Source organism: Amborella trichopoda, chromosome 4, assembly GCF_054954075.1.
Source record: "Amborella trichopoda isolate Santa Cruz 75 chromosome 4, AtrichopodaSantaCruz75HAP2 v2.0, whole genome shotgun sequence".
Taxonomy (NCBI): Eukaryota; Viridiplantae; Streptophyta; class Magnoliopsida; order Amborellales; family Amborellaceae; genus Amborella; species Amborella trichopoda.
This window is the reverse complement of record NC_142339.1, coordinates 12,523,136-12,539,603: the sequence shown is the minus strand read 5'-3', so window position 1 is coordinate 12,539,603 and position 16,468 is coordinate 12,523,136.

Genomic DNA, 16,468 nt, shown 5'->3' with positions numbered 1-16,468 from the left:
TGTTAAATGAAATCCCATGCATCTTTAATCGAGGATAACTCACTGGAGGAGTGAATCCACACTAAGAAATCCCTTTGTGGCTGTAACGGAATAGAAAAAAAAGCCTCCACCTGCTTCCATATTCTAAAAAAGTGAGCTGATGTTCTAATTAAGTGACCAGATATAGGATAAGGAAGGTTTCAAGTTTGGGTAGAACCTTCTATATAATGTGATACCGTAGGTCTATCAAAGATTCCAAGATCTATCTGAACATTAGCACCATAAGACTCCCATAAAGACTTCTCGGATAACCATGGGTCTGCTTAAAAATCCCCTGAACAACCATCTCCAATAACTCATCTGCCATTATTTCTCAAGTGTTGTATCAACTGAATACCCTTCAAAGCATAAGAACAACTCTTTTTCCCAATTCCGACCCTATAGAAGATTTTTTGAAATACTTGTGCTTGAAGAAATGTGCTAATAAGGATAATGGAACTGACAAGATTCTCCATGTCAATTTCATCATCCCTATAATATCGAAATCAGCAATATTGCAACCCCAAGACCTCCCTCTTCAAGAGTAAGGCATACGGTGTTCCACTTAACAAGATGTATACTTTTCTTTTTAGCCCTACATGCCCATAGGACGTTCCGTGGCATACTTTCTACAACATTGCATGTATGCCTGGTTAGGATGAAAATATCGTATACAAAAGTAGTCGATGAATTGAGCACTGATTTCACCAATAACCTTCCCGATCAAACTGTGACAGTGGTTGTGCTTTAGGTTACCATGGAATAATGGGAGACTCGGATATCTTACTTGTAAGGATCCTTTCCAAAACCAAGCTCCTTCAAAATCAGGTGCCTGGTACGCTGTGCTACACCAAAGAAAAAACCTTTGCTCTTGGCAGTATTAAGTTTCTAGGGCTGTGGCCATTTCAAAATTCAATAGAATAACTTTCATAACACTAGTAGCAATACTAGAAGTTTCGCAAAAAATAATTGCATCATTCACATAAAAAAGGTGAGAAATCCCATAATCAAAATCTAAAGCAAAATCCCTAGGTAGCATACCTTGCAACATGCATAGTGCAATTGTCTACTGAGAAAAATCATAACTAGCAGAAATAGATAAGAATACAAAGGATCCCCTTGCCTTAAACCCTTTTTCCCTTTGAAATAACCATTTGGTAATCCATGCCGTAATACTGAAAAGGAAGATGTGGAGATACATTGACGAATACAAAAAATAAAAAGATCTGGAAAACCTAAGGCTTGCACTCTTATAAGAAGAAATTCCCAAGACACCCGATCATAAGCACTATTTAAATCAAGCCGCAAGCACATCTTGACCCCATTGGAATATTTATAACTAAGAGATATAAGCTCTTGTGGCATCAACATATTCTCTGTAATGAGTCTCTCCTTAAAGAAATAATGATAGGAGAGAGGGAAAAACCAACAACACATATACAAAGTTTGGCAATGGTGCCTATGTCCATAGAAGGTAAACCAGTATCTCATCCATAGAGATTACTCTGGTTTACCAGATATTTATACAGTAACAACTTTTGTCTTTTAGGAAATAAATCTCATTACAATAGTAATCACGTAAAATAGGAAACTCAATAAACTCAATATAGGAAACTTTCATATATTGTAATATACAAGATAGGAAACTTAATATTTGGTTCCTATAACTGTTAACATTCCCCCTCAAGTTGGTGCGTAGATATCAATGGAGCCCAACTTGGATAGCATCTGATGGAACTTTGTCTTTGCTATAGCTTTGGTAAACATGTCTGCAAATTGATATTCACTTTGAACATAAGGAGTACTAATAATTTTTTACTAAACATTTTTTTCTCACAAAATGACAATCAACTTCTATGTGCTTGGTTCTTTAATGAAAAATTGGATTGGAGGCTATATGCATAGCTGCTTGAGCATCATATAACATCTCAATTGGATTGACCATTGGGAATCCCATATCTCGAAGTAGCCATTTTAGCAACATCAATTTACTTGTAATTGAAGCCATAGCTTTATATTCAGCATTTGCACTGGATCGAGCAACTACATTTTGTTTCTTGCTTTTCCACGCAACTAAGTTTCTTCCTACCAATGTACAATAGCCGAACGTGGACCTCCTGTCAATTGAACTACCAGCCCAGTCAACATTGGAATAACCAATATTAGTGTGACCATTCGGTTTTAACGCAACATCTCTATTGAGATATCTGAGAATTTTATCGACAGCCTCCATATGATATGATCTAGAAGCATGCTTAAATTGACTCACAAGACTAACCACATGCATTATTTCTAGTCGTAACATAGTTAAATAAATCAATCTGCCCACAAGTCTTTGAAAACGGCCCACTTCTTCAAGAGGTTTTCTATTTGTTAAATTAAGTTTGCATTTAATATTAACAAGAGTGCCAACGGGTTTGACTCCCAATTTCCCAGTTTCTTTCAATAGATCTAATACATATTTCTTTTGAGAAATGAATAGTTTTTTTAAAAAAATTGTGCTACTTTAATGTCGAGAAAATACTTTAGCAAACCAAGATCCTTAATGTTAAATTTCTTGTAAAGATAATTTTTAAGTTTCGTGATATTTTCTTTATCATTACCTGTAATGATAATATCGTCAACGTAAATCAGCACAATTGTTGTACCTGAAGTTCTCATTTTTGTGAACATAAAATTATCATCTGAACTTTTAAAAAACCCAACACTCATCAATGTTGTGCTGAGTTTTGCATACCATGCACGAGGTAATTGTTTAAGCCCATATAAAGTCTTATTTAACTTACATACAAAACCTGGAGGAATACTTATATAGACTTCTTCTTCAAGGTCACCATGTAAGAAGGTATTTTTAACATCCATCAGATGCAGAGACCACCCACAATTAATTGCGATAGACAAAGAACACAAACAAATTCATCTTGACAACCGATGCAAAAGTCTCTTTATAATCGACTCCATAAGTTTGAATAAATCACCAACCTGGCCTTATGTCTCTCAATATACCCATCACTATTATATTTGGCTTTATAAGCCCATCTACATCCAATTACTTTCTTCTCTTTAGGTAGCGTGACAATGTCCCAAGTATGGTTCTTGTCAAGTGGTTGAAATTCTTCTTTCATAACCCTCATCTACACAGGTTGAAAAATAGCATTTTGAAAATTGGTTGGCTCAGAATTATTAGAAATAGAACTCAAAAAAGCAAAATAGCTAGGAGAGATATTTTCATAAGAAATATGATTTTGAAGAGGATAAAAAATAACATGATAAGTATAAAAATCTTGAAGTCTAGAGGAAGATTGAGAGATATGAGAAGACATGTGCAAAGGGGGATCAGGTGGGGCCACGACCACGACAGAGTCTTCTTCTCTTAAACCAGTTTGGTGAGTTTTAGAGGTATCTTCAGCTTCGACTTGATCATCATGACTTGTTCCGGGTATGTTCGATACATAACTGATACTATTATTATACAAGGGCAAATAACCTCTTGAACACTCCCCCTGAGTCCTATTTTCCAAATCGCTCACCATGTGTCACGGAAATAGGACTATGTTTCAACAAATTGAACACATTTGGAAATATGCATTTTTCTGATGGGATCATATAACATTTGTATCCCTTTTGAGTAGATGAGTACCCAAGAAGGATACATCTATTGGAACGTTTATTAAGTTTATCCCAATTGTGCTCAACCACATGAACATAAGACACGCATCCAAGTACTCGCAAATGGGACAAATCAGATTTTCTATTTTTCAAAATTTCAAGGAGAGATTTATCCTAAAGAGTTTTACTTGGAAGTTTGTTAATCAAATAGCAAGAAGTTAAAACAGCTTCAGACCAATAAATTTTTGAAACATGCATCTGAAACATCAAAGACCTTATAGCTTCCAAAAGGTATCTATTTTTCCTTTCAGCAATGTTTCAACATACAATGTATGGTGTATAATACCAAGATTCAATAAATGCTTAAAAAAAGCTTTGTTCATATACTTTATGTCATTATCAATCCGTAGAATTCTAATCTTGCCATTATATTGAGTGGAAATCAATTGAAAAATTCTTTGAACACCGAAAACTTCTGTATTTTATTTCAATAAATATACCCAAGTGGCACAAGACTAATCATTAATAAAAGTAACAAAATATCTAAAACCGGCATAAGAGTCAACTGGGACGGGTCCTCACATATCATAATATATCAAATAAAATGGTTCCTTTGAAGCATGCATAAAAAACTAAAAAGGAAGTCTTGTATGTTTTGAGAATTTGTAAACTTTACAAGATAGAGAGTTTAAAGATAAAGAGGGCATTCAGATTTTCAAAACTTTATCTGTAGGGTGTCAAAATCTGCACCGCCACAATTGGTTAATATTAGAATTATCTTGACTAGCAACCAAAGCTTCATCCTCATAGCCCAGTCTTGGAAAGTCACAGAGTTGGAAGATAAAATAACATTGCAATTAATGCTCTGAGTAATTTTTCTAACAGATATCAAGTTAGAGGAATATGATGGCATAAAAGAACTTTAGAGTTTTGTTACCTTGAAAAGAAATTGGTCTTACCAACACTATGGACAGAAATTAAGAAATCATTAGCAATAGACACATGGGTCATAGTTTTATTATTTTTTATGTTAGATAGACACTACAAGTTACCAGTCATATGACATGTGGCCCCTGAATCTATTCTCTAAGGAAAAGTATCACAGGAAGACATGAGAGTATGGGAGTTACTTGTATCCGAGAGTAAAGAAGAAGAATCATGCGTGGAGGATAAACTATTGTTGTCACTTGATTGCTGATAATGATCACAGTTGCAGTGATGGATTTGAGTAGTTGCAGTCTGAGCGGTAAATCTATTTGTTGTCTTATTACCACTATTTTGAAACATTTTGTTTCATATTTCTCATTAGTAGCAACCAAAAAAGATTTCTCAACACTTTCTTCAGAGGTTTTGAAATCAAGATTCATGATTTTCTTCCTAGTTATGAGTCCAAGTTTAAATTTTTCAAAAAAAGAACGAGAAACAACTTTCGACCAAGCCAGATAATTATTAAGTGCATTTAAAGGAACAATAGTAAGTTTCATACTAGAGTTAAGTTCTGAATCTGTCATTTCACATAAATAAAAGGAACCAAAAGACTGACCTAAGCAATAAATAGCAATTAAAAGAGTAGAAGAAGCCTCAATAAAAAGGAAATAATTTATATATGGATGTTACCTTATAATGTAGAACTACGAATGCCCCTCAAAAATCCATCGAAAAATGTAGTTTTAATGATGAAAAACCGTTTGATTGATCATCTCAACATCGAGATGTATGACTATAAAAAATAAAAAGAATTTAAGTCTCAAAATAATGCATTTTACAACATATTATCTACATCGTCCATTTTCAAGATTTTCATATGTTTATAGATTTACTTGATTTTAACCATTTTTAAAATTTAAAATTTTATAATTAGATATAAAAATAGATTTTGAGATAATCCTAAGAACATTTTACATAAAAATTATATATCATGATAAAATTTGATGGTGCACCTTATCTCTACAGCTACGGATGCATCCGTATGCCAATTGCAACCCGAAAACCTACCAATGACCACTATCGTTTCTCTCTCTAGAAATCATCAATATTTATCCAACTTTTGACGAAGCAACCCTAGAGAGAAAGAGGGCCGGGCATCCAGCACGCCAAGGGAGAATACGAATCAATGTGCCGGTGCGCACTTCATCTCTGGGCTTTGATTTCTTTCCATAATCTAAAGAAAACCTTTCTAGGAAAAAGGTAGCAGAAGGAATCAAGCCCACTATGCGAACAAATTACTGACGATTTTTTTTTGTTTCGGTGGGAGAAAGGGAAGGGCCAACTTGCAACATTACAAGACACCAAAAAGGAAGGTAGGAGCCTCACATGAAACATGAATGAGTTAAATTTGGCAATCTTACATCCATTGAAAGGGAAAGACCAAATTGTTATGATCACTAGCTTCTCGGACTAACTTTCTCTCTCTCTTGCTCTGTAGTTTCTCTATTATTCTTGGAATCGATTTTCTCTCCCTAATGAAGAGATAGACTATTCATTATGGTTTTTTATAGGGCTGAGGCTCTCTCATGCACCAGCTTTCTAATCACTTGCTTCTCAGAGACTAACTTTATCAAAGCACCGTCTAACAAATAAAACCTTTACGCAAGGTTGCATTGGTTTGCAACGCATAGATTGGAAAAAAAAAAGAAAAAGGACGGCGACTGAAGTTCGCAAAAAATTCATGGAACTTACTAGTTTGTGACATTGTTTGTGAAATTGCTCGATCTAAATGCTAATCGCTTGGTTCGATTAGAATTTGTCAGTGGCTGGTTCCGGTTTTAGACGATCAGGGTGATCAACCGGTATTGAAAAAAAAAAAAATTCAAAAAAATGTATATAAATTCTCACAAATAAGGAATTCGATTTAATGCATTTTTAAATATTCTTTGCATTTTTAAATATTCTTTGCATTTTTAAATATTCTTTGCATTTTTAAATATTCTTTACATTTTTAAATATTCTTTACATTCGATTTAATGCATTTTTAAATATTCTTTACATTAAAAAAAAATTGGTCATTAATACTCACTTTATATTTTCCCATCTTTTTAAAGAAATTTTAAAAATAGCCTTTGGAAAATATAAAATGGGTCAAAATCTATTTTTTTTCATTAATTTTCTACTTCATTTGAATGTGTTTTGTTTTAATCATTCTTTATATGCTTTTTATATTTTAGTATATTTTTTTTGTATTTTTCTTCTTTTTTTTTAACAACTTTTTGACCGCCCGAGACTTGCCCAGTTAAAGCAGTTGAATCGGCAGTTTACTGGTTAGGCTGGTTAAACCGCATCCAGGTCTATATCCAGTTAACCGTTCCGATTCGATTTTGCGAACACCGGTTTGCAATGAAGAATGAAAACAAATCCAAAAACTACGTTGAGCCCGTCTTTTGAGCCTATAGAAAATCGATCATTAAAAAACCAGAAAATATCGACTTAGTGATTTTCTACACATAATCTCAAAATTTCTACTCTGATACCATGTAGATTTTGTAATAAAAGAAATAGTAATGAGAGAGAGGAAAATACCAACACATATACATGGTTCGACAATGGTGCCTACGTTCATGAAGGGTAAACCAGTATCTCATTCATAGGGATTACTCTAGTTTTCTAGAGATTTATAGAGTTACAACTCTTGCTTTGTAGAAAATAAATCTCATTACAATAGTGATCTCGCAAATTAGGAAACTCAATAAACTCAATATAAGAACTTTAATATATTGTAATATACAAGAGGGGAAACTTAATATTTGGTCCCTATAACTGTCAACACTCCCTCAAGTGATTATAAATAATTTTGTTTATAAATTTATACAGAACATTGCATAAATCAATTGGTTTAAAATCCTTCATAATGCTTGGGAAATTCACCTTAGGAATAAAAAAGATGAAAGTAGAGTTAATTTGTTTAAAAAATTTACATTTCTTAAAGAAATCATTCACAACCAGAAAAATGTCTTTCTTAATCATTTCTCAACTGAATTTGTAGAATTCAACAATAAAACCATTTAGACTCAAAGCACTCTTATTTTTCATATCTTAAATATAAGTTTTAATATCCTCCAAAGTAACATCCACGATAAGTTTCTTCTACTTATATGGATCAAGCAAAGAGGCAGGTAAAATTGGCCGGCCGAATGAAGATCATATTGCTCTCTTGAGCAAGAAAACCCTCAAAATATCCAATAATATGTTTATCGATTTCTGCAAAGATTATGTTGTTATTGTTGTTGTTTTCATTGTTTTTTTATGTTGTTTTATCATGAATGGGTCATATTTTATTATTATTATTATTATTATTATTATTATTATTATTATTATATATATATATATATATATATATATATATATATATATATATATATATATATATATATATATATATATATATATATATATATATGAAAAAAGCTTGGGGGAGCCCACTAGCTTACATAATAGTATAAGCCCAATGGTCCAAATTGAATCTGGGTCGATCTGACGGTCAAAAGTGTTTGAATTTTAATTTTTTTTTCTACAAATCCAAATTACGTGAAATTTTAGGTAAATGTTCTTCTCATCAAGCCACACCTAATAAAAATATAAAAACAATAATCCGTAAATTAAAAATAACCAAAATACCCCTAAAAATTTACGGGGGTATTTTGTTCATTTGTTTTCATGTAAATTTTTTTTTGATATTTTTCAAATGTTCACCTATTTTTTATCAACACACATCTAAAATTTCAAGTGATTCACATTTGTAGAAAAAAATTAAAATTCAAACACTATCGGGCATCCGTGATCGTTAGATCGGCCCAGATTCAATCTAAACCGTTGGGCTCATTTTTTCTTGTGAGCTAGTGGGCTCATCCTAGCATCTTCTAATATATATATATATATGGAGGATACTACAAAATGTTTATAGGCGAAAATAAATAGTGATTTTGCCTACTTTCATCACCATCCAAACTTCATCTTATGGTCACAATTGTCTGATAGTATTTCAATCATTTTTTTTACTAATGAATGATCTGAAATTTGGAGCGTGCGTACTTCTTAGTGATGCGCACTTAATAAAAATATTAAAAAAATCATTTGAAAAATATACAGGGGTATTTTAGTCAATTTATATTTTTTAAATTATTTTGTTAATATTTTTATTAGGTGCATCTCACTAAGAAGTACACACGTTCTAAATTTCAGATCATTCCGATTAGTAAAAAAATGAAAATTGAAACGCTACCGGACAACTGTGACCGTGTGTTGAAGTTTGGATGGTGATGAGGGCAGGTGAAATCACTATTCATTTTCGCTTATAGGTGTTTTATAGTGTATATATATATATATATATATATATATATATATATATATATATATATACACACAACGCATATGGGCACAAATAAACAATATTTTTTTCTCATAGGTTCATCACCATCCAAAAAATCAGGCGGCATACGTTTTTTGACTGCGACAGACCTAGCATGTTCGTGACCGTACCATCACGAACATACTAGGCCTGTGACAGTCAAAACTTCACACGGAATTTTTTCGTTCCGAGTCCATTCAATAAACCGCCACAAACATAGTAAGTCTGTGGTAGCGGCGAAGGACTGACGCATTTTGCCTATAGGAATTTTTTAGGTTTATATATATATATATATATATAAAGAAAATATAAAATGAGACTATCTATCTTTGATACAAGGTGGTCACATTCATCTTGACCATTGGATGTGAAACTGGGTGGCTGCAATTATTTCATTGACCAAGCTCAAACTTCAAAAGAAATTTTATCAAACTTTGTAACACATCCAAGCTATCAAATTTCACATCAAATGGTTGTAAAGAATTGTGACCACCTTGTATCAAAGGTAAATGGTCGCCTATAGGCGAAAATGAACAGTGATTTCGTCTACCCCATCACCGCCCAAAGTTCATCGCTAGTAGTATTTCATTTTTCATTTTTGTTTTGCAAATCAAAATGACCTAAAATTTGGAGCGTGTATTCATAAAAAATAAAAGAATCTTCCAAAAATATATTTTACATGAAAATAATTGACCAAAATACCCCCAAAAATTTTCAGGGGTATTTTGATCAATTATTTTTGTGGATAATTTTTTTTATATTTTTATTAGATGAGCCTCAGTAAGATGTATATACCCTCCAAAATTTAGATCATTCCGATTTATAAAAAAATAAAAATAAAAAATAAAATACTACAGGATAATCGTAACCGCGAGATGAAACTTGAACGGTGATAAAAATAAACCAAATCACTATTTATTTTCACTTATAGGCGTTAGGAAGACTTTTCCTATATATATAACCTACATTCATCTTAGTCCCTAGTCCCCTCTCTCTCTTTTGAGCACTCCCCACCCCTATTTTCACCTCTCTGTCCCTCTCTCTGTTGAGCACTCCCCACCCCTATTTTCACTTCTCTCTCCCTCTCTCAGTTGAGCACTCCCCACCCCTATTTTCACCTCTCTCTCCCTCTCTCAGTTGAGCACTCCCCACCCCTATTTTCACCTCTCTCTCCCTCTCTTAGTTGAGCACTCCCCACCCCTATCTTCACCTATGTACCCCTCTCTTCCCCCACCCCACCTCCTTTTTTTATATATTCTCTCTCATCCCTCCAACACCCTTTTTCTTTTCTTTTTTTTTCTTTTTTTTTTTTGATACGGTAATTATATTTCAATGGGATAACGATAAAAGTACAAGAATAAAAAGTGATGGTAAAGAAAGAAAAAGTGGAAAAGACAAGTTTGGAGGGAGTAGACGAAAAAGCAGAGATAGGACGAAGGGAGCGGGAAAAGATAAAGAGTTAAGACGAGGCTTGTTCTTTGGCTAAGCGATCAAACTCTCCATCTCATTCTCAGTAGGTGTAGCTGTAGACTACTTCTTTCCCTTGTAAAGCCAGTACATTCTTGTCCATGATTGAAGTCCAAGCCCATGATATTAGGTTGAGCACTCCTCACCACTATCTTCGTCATGTCCCCCTTTCTCCGCCCACCCCACCTCTTTACCTATTCTCTTTCATCCCTCCACCCAAACCAAAAGATACCTTCTTAACATGCAAGTAATCCAAGGTACTTTCAAGATAGTCCAGACAATTAACATGGGTATAAATGATCAAATTCAATATCTAAATTATCGTCCACCCTAATCTTGACAATCCAACAACCCATTTCTCCAAACCCAATTCATGGTTCTCCACAAATAACACAAACTCTTTGTTGCGTATATGTGACCATTAAAGGCCTTATCACTGCTTGTAATTAAACTTTTGATATAATAGAACTTGAACTCAGTGGGAGTGTGGTCTTGTGTGGATCATACTAAGGAAATGATGTTTATTGATACCAGATTGGGCATGCCGTATTAGGATAGTCGGTTGGAAAAAAACTCATATTACTTGGGCATAGAATTAAATCGATAGGAGTTATAATTGGTCATTCCTTGATAAAGTCGGAGTATGCCCGAATGAGTGAGTTAAGGCATTGTGTGGCCTTTATATGTGATGGTAGGCTTCAGAGAAATGGTCAAAGCCTCATTCGCATACCATTACATGGCATGTACATATGATAGCCATATCGAGAAAGCGAACCACCTTTAAGGGTGAAGCATGTACATGTTCAAGAGATTACTCTTATGCACCCCAGAGTTGGTCGCATCAAATCAAGGTGACTTTTATACATCCTTAGGGAGAACGTGAAATCCACAGACTGGATTATGTCCCCCTTACCCATTGGCTGACTCTGGCAACTCAATCATAAGCCCCTGCGATAGACTGTTGGTCATGAAAAGTATTTGGTCAGTTTGAGAAAACAAGTGTGAAAGAGTGCACTAGAGTTGAATTATTCCTAGACCATATTGATCAAATTCTCATCAAAAGCATTTAATTATATCTGTTTTAGTGTTATTTGATTTTGAGAATTGTTATTTGAATTTTTCTGAATATCTGGGTATTTTATTTATGAAGTTGAAATTTATAAAAAACGAAGATATTAAATTTACAATATTTTAAATATTTATTAATTAATTTTAGAAATATTTTATTTTTGCATGGGGGGCCATTAGTATAAATGGGCCCACCATTGCATCTTGGTGGGGCCCATGGAGTGCCACATAGGGTGGCATGCCCCACTCTTGTCTCACTTTCTATTTTATTGATTCAAGCTTGATGGCTTGAAGGAAAAGATATTGTATTTTGGAAAGTTTGATTTTATGGAGTATTTAAATCAAACTATGGAAAGTATGAAGAGGTTTGTGCATGAGAATAAGAAAGCACAATATTATTATTGATATTTTGTTATTTAATTTAATTGATAAAAAATTGGTTTAGAAAATGGATGATATAGGTTCTAGCACCTTCCATGTGATCGTAATGGCTAATTTATGAAATGGATGGCTCATATCTCTCACTCCACAACTCACCCAAGATCAATAGAGGCAAACCATATGGAAACCCTAACCCCCTTTAAAACACTATATAAAAGGATGCCCTCTCTTATATCTCACACACATCTAAGATCTTCTCTCTCACTCATATGCTTTAGAGGGGCATGCCCCTAGCAGATGCTCTCTCTCTCTCTCTCTCTCTCTCTCTCTTTGGTTAATAAAAGGGCCATTATGCCCCTAGTAGATGCTCTCTCTCTCTCTCTCTCTCTCTCTCTCTTTTGGTTCAATAAAAGGGGCACGCCCCTAGTAGAAAAGGTATCTCTTCCATGTTTCAAGAAAGACACCCCCCACTTAAATGTTATCTCTCTCATCTCTCACATAGCCTAAAGGGTTAAAGGTTTAGTAATGAGATGTTATCACTCTCAACTAAGTTATCAAGGGGTAAGTCTTAGTTTGAGATTTTGTCCTTGTGTTATGAGTTCTTGTTCTATTTGAGATAATATGTGACATTCATTTTCTTGTTTCTTACCATATTTATTTGTACACACCCCATTTTAAAACTGACAAATTTCATGATTTTCTTACCTTAAACAACCCTTAAGACCATACTATTCCATAAAATCCCTGAACCATATAACGTTGTCATCCATGGTCTCCATCATGTGATTCAGTATCTTGACAAATCTTGTGGTTTTTAATAGTTATCCATTTTTCACCCCAATTTTTAACGGTTTATTCATTTTACACCCCTATCCATTCTACACCCCTTTTGAGTCTATAAAAAAAAAAAACCACTAACGTGCCTCTTTGGGGGATGCGACGTATATGGCAGAAAATCAGAGGGGTATTCTTTTAGGAATAGACGCGATTAGCACAAGAAATTGGAGAAAGAGAAAAAGCTGGAAATGAGAGACTCCACAGACCAGAGAGAAAACTTGTGAGAAACCCTAGATCTAGGAAAAAACCCTAGCAAACCCTAGCCATTAGATCAAATCCAAGAAAATCATTCAACCAAGCCAAGGCTTGGTCAATATTGAAAAGAGACACGGAGGATCCACGATGGAAATTCCAACCGCGGTTCTGATACGAGCAAGGCCTCGAAGCCTCAGGTTTGCCAGGCCAACTGGCCCGACCAGGTATTCTTTTTATCTTCATTTTCTTTATTTTTTCAATCATTTTTGTTAGATCTAAGATCTTATTCCATTCCATATTTTGTGCATTTGGATCAATGTTGGCTCTGCCACTGATCTAAGAGCGGATCTACTTATTTCTGAGTAGATCTGGCCTCATATCATAATTCGAATTTTTCCCATTCTCTATCACACTTTTTAAAAATCAGTTTGTGGTTCGGATCTGGTCGGATCTCATCTTGATATCGTCCCGATTTGCACTGTAAACATTATTTCTTATGTCCTTTATTATTTCCAAGCATATTGTTGTGGTTTTCTTTTGATTAATAAAAGAGGTGGCTTAGTGGCTTCAAGTTTTAGATCCCGGATTTGTTTTCTTTATTTCTTTTCAAGTCAATTTATTGTAATGGACTACTTGTGAGTGATCTAAGTTAGAAAAAATAAATAAATAAATAAAATATATACACCGACTAAATTACATAAGTCCAACATTTACGGCTAGATCACATAAGTCCAACATTTACTCTTGTCAATGTAGTTGCTTCTCAATTGATATCTCCTCTCTCTCTATCCCAGCCAACTCTTTCAAATGACAGTTGTTAGTTCAGTTAAGTTTTTGCGCTCTAATGACACAAGTTCCCTTCCTGGCGAGGCTAAAGAGAGAAAATGAGAAAGAAACCAAAGATAACAGTAGTAATTCCATTAAAAAAATATGATGTCGGCTATGTAGTATGATGATACTCATACTTGGATTTTAGCGTTTATATAGAGGATATGGTGCGGGCCCATCGGATAAAAGAATGGTCTTGTAACGGAGATTTTACGATGTTATAGGGGTTAATGGGAATAAAGCCCACAAATATAGTGCCGGAGCATTTGTTGATCACCTCGGTGAACTTCAATTAAAGGGAAACCCATGTCTAAAGCACTCTTAGGGCCCGTTTGTGCACATGCATTTTAGGTCATGGATTCATAATAAGGACTCAGTTTCTATGCAGCCAAGCCAGTATAAGTAGAAATGAAGGCTTCTTTAGAAATCTATTTTTGAGATGGATTTTAAGACTTTATTTATTTTTTCATATTCATGATCGTTAGAGATTATTTAAAGACATGTAATCACTAACGATCATGAATATGAAAAAATAAATAAACTTTAAAAACTAAAAATAATAATTCTAATAAGAAAACATTTGGACTGTTAATTTCTATTGTTTTTAGATGGAGCACCTAATTGCATCCATTTTTAAGATGGATGCTTTACATCTTCAATATTATTAAAATTTATTGTTTGGATTGCTCAATAGCTAGGATATTAAAATTTTACGGAAATTAAACATCGAAAAATCACCTTACTTTTCCACAATTTCATTTCCACACCAAAACCTGTTTTTTCTTAATTTCCAAAGCCTGTGGATTCCACTCATCGGCCCCTCGACTCGAAACTTAAAGCACATTTGATAGGTATAAAAACATGTGCATGAAAATATTTCATGTGAAAATTACATTACACCAATGGTTAAAAAACGGATCGGTGACCAGGATCGGGCTTCCAAAAAACCGATCCGGATCGGCGAATCGGCGATCCTGATCGGGAATCGGGTGAATCGGTCAGAATAAAGCTTAAAAAAAATTCGAAAAAATTATTAAAATTCATTATAAATATTGTTTTTTAGGAATTCAATAAAAAATGAGGGTACTCCATTAAGAATTTTCATGTTTTTGAATGAATATGCGAATATTGATATGTTCTTTCCCTGCATGAACCGCCATTCAGCATTTAATTTACAGTATTTCGTGCTCATCCCTACACTGTTGCTGTTGGGAGTCGATATGTGAATAATATGGCTGGGATAGGGTGGCCTCAGAATCATCATCTCTCTCATTTTCTCTTTGAATAATATGGATTAAAAAAAAAAAAAACAAATTTTCAAAAAAATCGATCATGGTTTAAAAAAAAAATCACAAATTTTCAAAAAATTCTATCATGGATTACAAAAAAAAATTTGATCATGGATTAAAAAAAAAAAATCACAAATTTTCAAAAAATTCAATCATGGATTACATAAAATTCGATCATGGATTACATAAAATTCGATCATGGATTACATAAAATTCGATCATGGATTACATAAAATTCGATCATGGATTACATAAAATTCAATCATGGATTACAAAAAAAAACAAACAAAAAAAACAAAAAATTCAATCGTGGATTACAAAAAAAGAAAAAAACAATTCGATCATGGATTACAAAAAATTCAATCATGGATTACAAAAAACTCTATCATGGGTTACAAAAAAAGCAAAAAACAAAAAATTCAATCATGGATTACAAAAAAAAAAACAAACATTTCGATCATGGATTACCAAAAAAAAACAAACATTTCGATCATGTATTACAAAACATTCGATCATGGATTACAAAAAATTCTATCATGGGTTACAAAAAAAAAAAAAAAAAACAAAAAAAGCGATCATGGATTACAAGAACAGAAAACAAACATTTCGATCATGGATTACAAAAAATTCTATTATGGGTTACAAAAAACCAAAAAATTCGATCATGGATTACAAAAAAACAAAAACAATTCGATCATGGATTACAAAAAAATCGATCAAGTATTACAAAAAAATCTATCATGGATTACAAAAAAAAAAAAAAAAAACCGTACGGACTCGCCGATTCACTGTTCGGACTCGCCGATTCCGTACAGTGAATCGGCGAGTCATGGTGCGGAATCGTCCGGTTCTCTCTAGAACCGAACGATTTCCGATTTTTCAACCGATCCGATCCCTTTTCGCGAATTCCGAGTCGAACCGAGCGAATCCGGTTCGACTCGACGTTTTTTAAAACGCTGCATTACACATATTTGGTACATACAAATTTTTAACGACAAACTATATCAATAAATTTTAAGAGAAATACTATCTCAAATTTTAAATTTTAAAGAGTATATTAAAATTTTAAAAAAAAACTGTATCAAATTTAAAAGAGAGTACCTACAAATTTTTAGATAGACAATTATTGCACAAACTCTCTCTCAACCCTAATAAAAAGGGGTAAATAGGCCCTCGCATTGCTTGTGCATAGTAAAGTTTGACGTTTGCGTACTGTACTTTGACATACATTTATCATAAAAGAAAAATAGACAATAAAATCATTTACTTTTGGTACAAAATGGTCACAATTAATCTTGACCATTGGATGTGAAATTAGATTGCTGCATTTATTCCATTGATCAAGCTCAAACTTCAAAAAAAAATTTCTTAAACTTTGTGACTTACCCAAACTATCAGATTTCACATCGAATGGTTGTAAATAATTGTGATCTCC